Raw genomic sequence first — 10,886 nt, 5'->3', positions numbered from 1 at the left:
TCATGTAAACACTTTGAAGTTGGGTCGAAAGAAAAAGGTTTCTTGGTTATTCGATTTTTTTCTCTGAATGTTTCCGTTGACAAATAAACGAATTGTTTCTGACGACAGGAAGTCGTTAACGACTTCCTGTCGTCAGAAACAAGACGTAAGTCTTTATTTGAAGCTGCACTGACGAACTGGTGAAATATTATGTTATTAAGTATCTTTTTCGTACTGTTGTATGTTAAAAAAATAGTATAGTATGTCGAAAAAATCATAGTATAGCATGTTGAAAAACAATCATAAAAATATTTAATAGTGAGTTGAAAAAAGACATACAAAATCATAGTATTGTATGTCAAAAAAATGAGTAGTATAGTAATGTAGTACATGAAAACAAACCTGTAAACTGTCTCACGTTACAGCAGCACATCAATTTAAATGTCCTGTGACATCATGATGTTTATCATCAACATCCAACACAGAGGTTTCCAATGACAATAAATAATCCTGCAGCATATTTTCACGAATCAAAATCACAACACAACATCGGGGCGTGATGAGGTTTCTGTACATTTGCTGAATTAGTAACACGACAGACAAAACATTCAGAAATGTGGCTCGTCTGAGACTCGTCTGAGCCTTTTAATCCTAAACTGTTGAGTCATTCCTTCTGCAAAGCACATAGCTTTTTATTTTATTGCATGTATTTTTTTACATTTTATTTATCTTTCCTTAGCTTTATATCTTTCAATAAAGTCCTTTGCAACATGTTTTTTGTAAGTGCTGAATTAATGAATCGGTAACATTGAACTTAAATTGTCCCTGAATACGATGGTGGTGATATCCCTTTCCTTAGTGCCATAAAAGCTGACTATGCTCATTTCACTCAGCAGCAGGGCTCTGTCTGTTGTTTATGGTCTGTGTGACTCTAAATGGACCATAATGTACTAAATGAACATCATGCTGTATTGAAGAAGACTTGAAACTAGAGATTGAGACATAAACTCATGTTTACAATGTTTACTGAGGGAATAAATCAAGAGAGAAGTAGAGTCATTTTCTATAGACTTCTATACAACCAGAGGAGTCGCCCCCTGGTGGACACTAGAGAGAATGCAGCTTTACATGCTTTAATGTTGTGAATATAAATGTATTCACATTCAGTCCAAAGCACTTTTTAAGGTTGTCTTAAAGCCGACTGCAGTATTTTCAAATTAGTCTGAGTGTGATTTAGGAAGTGAAGATTAATCTGATTGGCTTGTTGAATCACGTTTTTTGATTTCACAGTTTGTGGGTTGGTAGACACTTAGATGTACAGTATGCGAGTTTAACATGATATAATACGTCCCCTTTAAACCAAATTCATTTCTGTAAAAAGGGAATGTTTCTCCTGTTCACCAGCAGATGGCAGCAGAAGCACAATGACGCAGAAGTCGACTATTCACCGAGTTGCTGCTGTGGCTCATTACACACACAGTGGGTCATCAGAGGAGCTACAGATGGTGGTGCATGTTTACTCTCGTCTCAGCATCCACCAATCACGTAGGAACCAGGGCCCTTTAAGCCTCCGTGGGGCATTAAGTCGTTGGGTTTTCCACATGTCGAGATAACACTTACAACTGACAAATGACGACTTCTTCTTTACACGGCGCTCCTCTGAGAGCGTTTTGTTAAAGCCGATGAAGTGTAAGAAATGACACAAGATTAAAGTTGGGGGGGCGGCGTGCAGCTGTTGGAGCATCGCGTGCCGCCGGGTGCATCAACCGTAATTCATCAGCGTGTATTTTTAGGCTCTGGGAAGCACCGAAAGTTTCAGGAGGGAACGCTCAGAGGTATCAGATCAAGACGAACCTGAGTCATGTTTGAGATACCGTCTGCTGAACTTAAAAGATTCCTGTTAGCCATGAAGGAAAGAGGTCCCGGTGTGCCCCCTAAGGCAGTTAAGTCCCTGAGGGTTCAGGGTTTCAGGCCTTCGGGGGCACATTGGGATTAGGGCCCAGGAGCACTTAGAGCAGGAAATGACATCATAGGTGTGTGCTCATTGGCCGGGCAGCGCAGCAATGTTGAAAGTGACCCTGCTGGGAACCAGACTGGTGGCGACCACACATGGGAATATTTGAACTTCAATCAGAAGAAGTCATTAAGAGTCTGTGTGCAGCGGGATGAACGAACACACACGCACCTAAAACAAAAAGATGGCGGACGTGTGTGGCTAAAAGTCAAAAAGCTCGCCGCACAAACCCCTCAACCGGTCAGCCGCTGGGGAGCGGGAGGGTGTCGCAGCTCATCATCGACGCTCGAGGACGTGAACGGCACTCGTTTCCTTGTTTCCTAAAGGGCCCGCAACCCACAAACCATGATTCCCTCATTAAGTGCGACTCCTGCCCACAAGTGTCAACACTTGCAGGGGAAGCAACGTGACCTCAAAAACATCTGCGCTTTACAACAACTCGGCGCTCCGCTCGTCCGCTCAAACTCGAGGCAGATAAACCTCCGGGTTGCGGTCATTGTGGAGAGCACACACACACACACACACACACACACACACACACGCACACACACACACATCCTCTCAACTCCCCCCCGCCTTGCTGATAGTCCCACACTTTATAAATAGTGTGCACTTTTAATATGCGCGTGTGTGTCCAGTGGATACGTCAGCGCTTTGGGAGAAAGGCTCAAGGAGTGTTTCATTATAAACCTGTACCATTAAAAAGCTGCTGGCCCGGTCTGGCTTTTGGCTCTCACGTCTCTCCTCTCTCAAGACTTTTATGAGGCCAGTTATGATCTTAAATCGATGCAGGAAGCCGAGGCGGAGGAGTTGGACAAGGGTAAGCAGAGCCCTGGCCTCGCGGGTCAAAGGAAGTGTCGGTGATTATTGGCGTCTGTTTGCACCGTCGCATGTTGTGTTGTTCTTTAACTTGAAGGCTGGCTTCTGCACGTACCTGTTTCTACAGCGCAGACGTGATCGACTTCGTCTGAAAGCTGGAAACCTGAAGATTCATTTGAGATGCAGCTCAGCAGTGTGTGTCAAGTTCCTCTCGTCATAAATATTCAATTATTATACATTAATTAAAAGAAAAGTGTGTGTGAAAGGGCTTAGAACGTGATGATGGACGTCCTAAAGCTCTAGTATGTCTCATATGTTTTTGCAGCAATATTTGGGTTGATACCATTTGGGGCAAATAAGTTATTAACACTTTAGAATTGATCAAATTGATCAGAAATCCTTCCAAAATACCAAATTAAGACACAAAGATCTTGAAGAAAATTATAGAAAAATACATGGTGTTTTGGAATCAAAGCATTTAACATTTCTAAAATGTAGTTTTGGTGATAAACTTGAATAAATCCAGTAGTTTGAAGGAGTTGTTTTCATATTAATATAAAATAGATATTAGAGATGAATTATGATCTGTTTAACTTTATAATACATCATTAAAACGACTCATATTTGCTCCCTTTTTTCTTTTGTGCTGATCTGATCCGAATGGTGAGTTTTCTGATCCGTTGCACCTCTAGTTGGTATTAATTTATGCCTCGGGTCGAGTTTCATTTAACACGTTGAAAGTGCTCAGAAAGACGTCACTTCAACCCTCACAGTCACTTCTCATCTCGGCCAAAAAAACGGGTGAGATGACGCAACATCTCTCCGGCTGAGTTCAAATGTCACAAAGGTCAGAAGCGGCGAGGCGTGCAGGTGCTTCAGAGAGCTGCAGGAGGAAGTGAAGGAGGGGGGGGGGGGGGTAGAGGAGTCTGACAAAGAACCACAATCACGCGAGCTGCGTGTGGTTTCCAGCTTCTTGCCAAGACCTCTCACTCTCTGCGTTCCAGACTTTCTCTCCGGAGTTATCCAATCCCCCCGTCATCTCCACTCCCACTCTCGACCGCACACAAATGGTTTGAATAAGAGGTCTGCATGACTGCTCTGTGGCTGCAGATGAAATCCTGAGGAGTGATAGTTTACTTAGCCTAAATACCCCCCCGATTAGACAAATTGAAACATTGTTGTTACGCGGTGGAAACTCAAGGACCTGTCGGCCGAGTCCATTCACCCCATAAAGAGGCTGCAACACAATCAACTTAAATCCCGCACCATAACCCCAAAAAACTGTGAAACAGAAAAATGAACTTTGCCACATAGAGAAGATTCACCGGCACACACGACGCGGGCTTCTGTGACTACTGAAAAACATGTCCGACCACAGACGTTCCGTCTTGACTTATGGTATGCCTCATGATGTCACATTTTCCTCTCGTTTGTTGATCGTCTCCAGCTTCTCAAATGGGGGGGGGGGGGGGGGGGGGTTGCAGCGATGTGCTGCTATGAATTTGATCTCAGCCTGCTCCTCTCGACAGACACAAGAAATCAATCAGACGTCACCTTTAATGAAGACATACTTCTTTACTTCCGATTCCTGCACCGTTTAAAATCAGCCAACTGTCAAACCTCCTTCATCCCATTAAAAGTGATCATTTGTAAGGCTATGGAGACCTTTTTCTTTTTGCTACTTAAATATTACAGCACACACACACACACACACACACACACGGTAACAATACACCAGAATGATTCCACCAGACTGGAGCTAAACAGCAGTGGAGACTCGTAAAAGAGGAGCGGTAGCTGCTTCATTCTGCCAGCGGACTCCGTCTGGCCGGGCAGTCTGGTGTCAGTCGCTCAGCGGCTGCACTGAGAATTCAGATTCAGCTTCACCAACACGCTTCAACGGTCTGTTGAGAGCTGAAATGATTCATCGGGTAATAAAAAGTGTAACTTCAGCCCCAGATCTGAGTCCATCGACTGCATCATTTTGAAGGATGCAAAGAAAAAGTGGGCAAAGGGGCTGAGAGATGAAACCACGTTCACTTCCGTGTGACGAAAGTTAGCAAATGTTAGCATGCTCACATGCTAAACGTGGTAGGATAAGCATTATATCTGCTACACATCAGAATGTTAGCGTTGTCATTGGGAGTTTGTTAGCATGCTGACGTAGACTCTTAGGGAGGACGTCACAAAAGGAATGCACAGCTTAGCTCGCGGCCGCTAAACCTGCACAAATAAGACAAAAATAAATCGTGTAAATGCCAAGCAAATAGCATCTCGATGCTCCTCTGCAAAAACAGTCCAATTGACCCTTGGCTTAGCCCCGCCCCCCTGTCCCGCCCAGGTTGCAAGTGATGCGTAATTCATGGTGCTATCAGCAATCCTTTACCTTGTGAATTCGCCCGTTCGTCTTGTTCGCAGATCAGCACTTTCAAACATTACAATATTTGTGTCTTGTTTTCCTGGCAAGCACCTGTGCAGATGTACAGAAATAAGCAGAGGACAACATCAACAATGACGTGGTCCGCCTCTAAATCTAGCACATGGCTACCTCAGCAACAGTTTCTGCTGCAGAACTAAGACAAGACATTACGTCACTTATTTCTTCACCCCAAACCTGACTGATCTTTGGGTGACGTTTTGGCTCAATGGAATTACGTTGCCTTAAATGTCGGTGCAATTAGAGCGTCGGGGCCCTTTTTGCCCCTCGGAGGCTCGTGTGAGTCTGTGCCATGTGGGCAAAATGGGGTCTTTCAGGAAGTAGACAGACTGGAGGACGGCAGCTAATGAACTAAAAGCGGCTTTTCGTGCGAGTGAGCCTCTCCGGGCCTTGATGATGTCATCGGGTAGTGATGGGTTTGGAAAGGAATTCTTAGTGATCGGACTGAAGCCCTCAGGCTGTGGCATCTCGAGTTAAAAGGACAGATTTTTGGAAAAGCGAGGCCTGATGACCTGGATTGTGGAGAAAACGGTCCACAGTGTGTGCAGCTGTGGTGGACCAGATGTGGAACCTCTTAGGACAACGTTTAGACACCGTTAGCAGAGGTGAGGTGAGGTCAACAGCCTCTTTAAACATTCTCTAGATATCTAGGTTACATACAGTATAACCCTTGTCTCAACAGCAAATATTTATGATGAAATGTTTAAGTATTATTGCTGAAACAGCTGATTTATCTGTGACGTCTATGGTCGTTATCTTCACCTTTTTTACGATTACTTCTTGGGTCTTTAAAATGTCAGAGAATAGTAAAACATGCCAATCACAAACACATCTAGCACTCTGACAATGCAATGAGAGAATTCTGATCAATAAATGTATTTATTGATTTTGAAACAGCAGCCGTATGTTGTCATCGAGCCTGTTTTAAGGTATCGCCAAGATTCTGCAACTGAAGTCTATATGGTGATTGAATCGCGTTGTTTTCAAATGTCTATGAACAGTTTTATTAATAGGCTGATATTTATACCAAAAAAAGGCTACATATGATGATTTATTGGGAGAAACCAAGCAATGCTATGCAAAATCGTCGGACGGGGACACAGTCAATATTAATAATAATCTTTATTTATAGAGCACATTTCATACAGAATATGTGGCTCAAAGTGCTGTACCATCAAAAACAAACAAAAACAACAACATACTTTTACAAATAAAACAAATAACAGTGGCAGGAACAAAGCATGCATTTGACATTTAAAGTGGCATTCAAAGAATTTCAACAGATGACTAAGAACTAAGAAACGTTTTATATTTAAAAGGAAAAAAATAAAATAAATGGTCATTTGAAAGAAGCATGTAGGACTCTGCGTAGCACCCATAAAGTGCAGTTAAAGAGTCAGACAAGAGTGCTGTAACATCAACAAAATCCACTCCAGCAAGTTTTAAAACATGGGAATCAACACCAATCAATTTAAAACAACTACACGTTTATATGAAGAAATAAAAATCAACTTTGGGAGGCCAAGTTGGCAGCCATCTTTAAAAAATGGCCGCCATATTGGAATTTCCAAAAGACCAATCGGGCAGATTTAGAACAACCGAGCCAAATGTTATATTTGTTTCATATTTGCTCCACCAAGTCTCCCAAACTCCAAGATACCATCTTCAAATATCTTGTCATTCAATGTACAATATATGTCAGAATGTAATTCAATTTAGAGTGTTGTGCTGTTTCTCGTCTCACACTTTAGTCTATTATGTTTTTTCCAGCCCATGTACCGTCCATCCATCCATCCTGTGGCGCTCCACCTTGTTTCGTTTTCCATCCGTTCAGCATGTCTTAGCATCTAGTATTGAAACAAAGCTCCTCCGCGGCTACACGGAGGACAGAAGCGAGCGTCTCAGAGAGGATTTCGTGTGGACTCCTTTCACCTTTCATCCTCTGAAACCACAGAAACCTGCAGAGGAACCGGCTCCGTTTTTCCTCTTGACGTCAGAACTGAACCTTCGCATCTCCGGGGCGGATCGATCACTCGCTCCTCATCTCATTATTACGTCTCATGTCAAAGGGTTTATGACGCGCGTGGGCTTGATGATGTGCTATCAAGTGTTTGCTTATATGCATTTATTATTGTGTCCATATGGCTCGTGTTTCGGGGAACAGACTGACCCGAGTCAAACATTTCCACTGCTTGGACCATACAAATATTTCCAGCCTACGAATACCTTTTGGTTTTCAAAGTGACGGAGAACATTATGTTTTTAACAGAGCTCTCACACACTGAAATTATTTGGACCTCCTCCCTTGGAGTGTGCACTTCTGATTTTACGATCGATTTTACGCTCTACACTGATAAAGAGAACAACAAAAGGAATCTATTGTGTGGATTTATTTCACTGTTCAGTCACGAGAGTCTGGGATTCTTTTATTTACAAGTAGGCCTGAATCTGTAGTACTTTAAATAATATTTTGCACAATGCAATACACAGTCCATATGCTGTATCTGCATTTTGTGCACATTTCACTAAATATTGGTGGGTTAAAATGGGGGGAAACATGGAAGACATGCAAAGTGCCAAGAAGGTATATGAACTGCATTCACAATTGCATCACAGTTTCACTCGACAGTGTTGCATGCTGGTCTCAAGAGGGCACTAAAGGGCACTGATGCTTCCCTCTGCTCCCCCACATTACTTAATGCACTAATGGGACAACTCCATGCCTCACTCACACCCCAAAAAACCCCAAGTGATCCTCCGACCGACCCAGATGACATTCCTGTTATTTCTGGTGCTGCTCTGTGCAAAAATGATGTTATGTGTGACACAGGAACCAGAATTTGAATTTGAGACCCTATTGTCGACACATTTGTTTTACTAGATTCTAAGCAAAAACTGGGGTCGACTGAGTTCAGTCTAAATGCGCCAACGCACATCTGCTATAAACGACCAAATTACCCCAGACACCTTTCTGATGTTGAAATTGGGTGTCCGACAGATTTTAAATCTCACACAAGCATCCAAGACCAATGGAATTTGAATAGAGTTAGCCGTATTGGCCTCACATCATGGGGGTCGTCACATGACGCAACACAAACTGGCCCTTTGGAAAGGACATGGCAACCATCACGTGACATCAGTGTTTTCTAAAAACGTTGACAAAGAAATGGCTAGTGCTGGAAATGGAAAGTGCTATCAATCAATAAAGCGGGCTAACGCCAGCTAGCTCAATGAATCAAACTTAGTATAAGCAAAGCAGAATCATGACTCTTCTTAGATCACTGTCCAAATATTACAACACACACCCGGTTTGTGCAGCGCAAACTGGGTGCATATTGATTTCAGCGGTATTTCAAGTACGATTGGGTTATCGAAAAATGTGATTAACTAGCTTTTAAAAACCTCTTATAATATATATTTTCGGACAATATTTAACCGTACAAATGAAATCTAGTTTTATGATGTGACTACGCTTCAGCTTAGGTTAGGTTAGGTTTAGGGAAACCTCGTGGTTTGGGGTTAAGATGACAACTTGGTTAAGGTCCGTGTTCGTGGCTGGAATCAGGAAGTCTGATGCTTTGTTGAAATCGGACATTTGGATGAACCACCTACGTACTCCATGTGGACCCTGTCTCTCTAAAACGTCACCTAACGTCCTCCTTTGCTCTCATCATAATTACTAGAGGGCTTTGTTACTTCTGTTAACACTAAAGGTGTTTTCTCTTTTTCCTGATGGAGGTGTGAAGAAAGAAACCGTCCTGTATTTGGAAGACAGTGGCTTTAACGCTCTGCAAGTTCACATGAACCCAGTGAACTCAGCAGCTAAAGCCCGACTGTGCAATATTTGATCAGAGGACGTGTGCAAACTGCCTCATGTTGCAGGTGAATTAGAATAGCTATCTATTCTTTCTTTTAGCTCCACTACCTCCAATGCTGCCTATAAGGTTTCCATTACCCTCCCCACATGGCTGCACTGCCACCCAGTATGTCCCCTCTCAAGAGGCCGAGAGAAATAAAAGGGGCTCTCTCTACCACGCGAGGCAGGCAGATTTTCCACTGCTTTAATGAGAGTCACAGACAGAAGAGAGGAAATGTGCAGGGTATTTATAGAAAAACGAGAGGAATGCAAGCCCCCTAATTGTGCTTAGTCTATCTCTCTCCTGCAGGACCTGCTCACCAGTGACTTTCTATGTGGACTTGAAGCAAAGTGGAGGGAAGAGGAAAGGAAACACGGGACAGTAAAAGCAAGAGAAAGTGTTATTTTATAAACTGGTTTGAGATACACTTTGCTGTTTGTCTTCCTTGTGTTAGTCACGAGGACATTGTGTGAAAGGGAGTTGTGGAACAGGTTCTGGTTTTTGTAAAAAATCTGCTGCACACTGTCTTTTTCTAAATGTTCTGATTTGTTTTCCCTCTTTTCTAAAATACTTTTAGCCGTGTGGCACGACTGTCGGGATGTCGGTCGCTGTGCCACTGTGGTCCAGACTGAAATAACTCAACAACTACTTGACTGATTTGCAAAGAAATGTGTAAAAAGCATTCATGGTCAGCAGAGGATGAATCCTCATGGTGAGTCTGCGTTTCCTCTCGCGACACTACTAGGTTCACATTTGTGCTTTTGAATGAAAGTTTTGTCTCAGACATTCAAGCCCCCTTCGGGAGGAATTGTGCACTTTTTCTCAAACAACATCATCAGGTCGAAATTCCGTAATTTGTCCAAAACTGAAACCATTCCCATGAGCCTCGGCTGCACTTTGTGTTTAGTGCTAATAAGCTAAAGCTACGATGCTAACACACTAAATTAGGAAGGTGAACGTGGTAAACACACACATACAGATGGCGATTTTGCCGTCACCATATTGGATTACAGTCGTCACCATAATGGTGATTTCTTCCCGCACCCAATGAACTTAAGTTAAGGTAATTGGAATAAGGAGGAGTGACGTAGTGACAATGTGTCCGGCTCTGGTAGAGACCTGTGAAACACTGTAAGCCTGTTTGGAAACGTATAAATCATCTTTTCACCGACAGGAGAAGTGAAATGTCACACGACTTGTAGTTACGTTTGGAGGGAAACAGAAAGACTGATGTACTTCCTGTCCCGTCACCATCCACCCCCGAAGCTCATCGGCGGAGCTGACCTGAATCAATCTGAATCAATCTCAATGCAGTTAGTTGGTTAGTGCTGACATGTTCCTGCTCATGTGAGGTAATCAAACTCTTGCATGGGGATTTTCTGTTGCTGAATTCATATAAATGTCAGCTCATGAAGTCTCGCTGCAGCGGCGAAATTGAATTAGAAACGAGCTTTCGACTGGAGACAACTAAGTTCCAGTTGCATCCGCAGTGAATGGCAACTCAATCAAAAATGTCCTTTAAGTTAAATCCAAACATGTTGATTCGGTGGATGACTTCATGAGAACATATATTTTTATTTCCATTGCAAGAGTTTTCCATGTTTCCTTCTTTTCCCTCTCAGGAGGTAATCATTCCGACGTGGAGGTCAGGTAAAAGCCTCCTCCTCCGATCCGAACCGCCCCTCTGGGTGGGAAAAAAGCTTTGGGCTGCTCCTTCACGAAGGCACTGTGTTTGCTGCACAGAGCTCATGCTCTGGAGGCTGCGAGGGTTAACCTCCGA

The sequence above is a fragment of the Melanostigma gelatinosum genome (assembly GCF_949748355.1).
Source record: "Melanostigma gelatinosum genome assembly, chromosome: 21".
Classification (NCBI taxonomy): Eukaryota; Metazoa; Chordata; class Actinopteri; order Perciformes; family Zoarcidae; genus Melanostigma; species Melanostigma gelatinosum.
Note: the sequence above shows the minus strand (reverse complement) of the source record.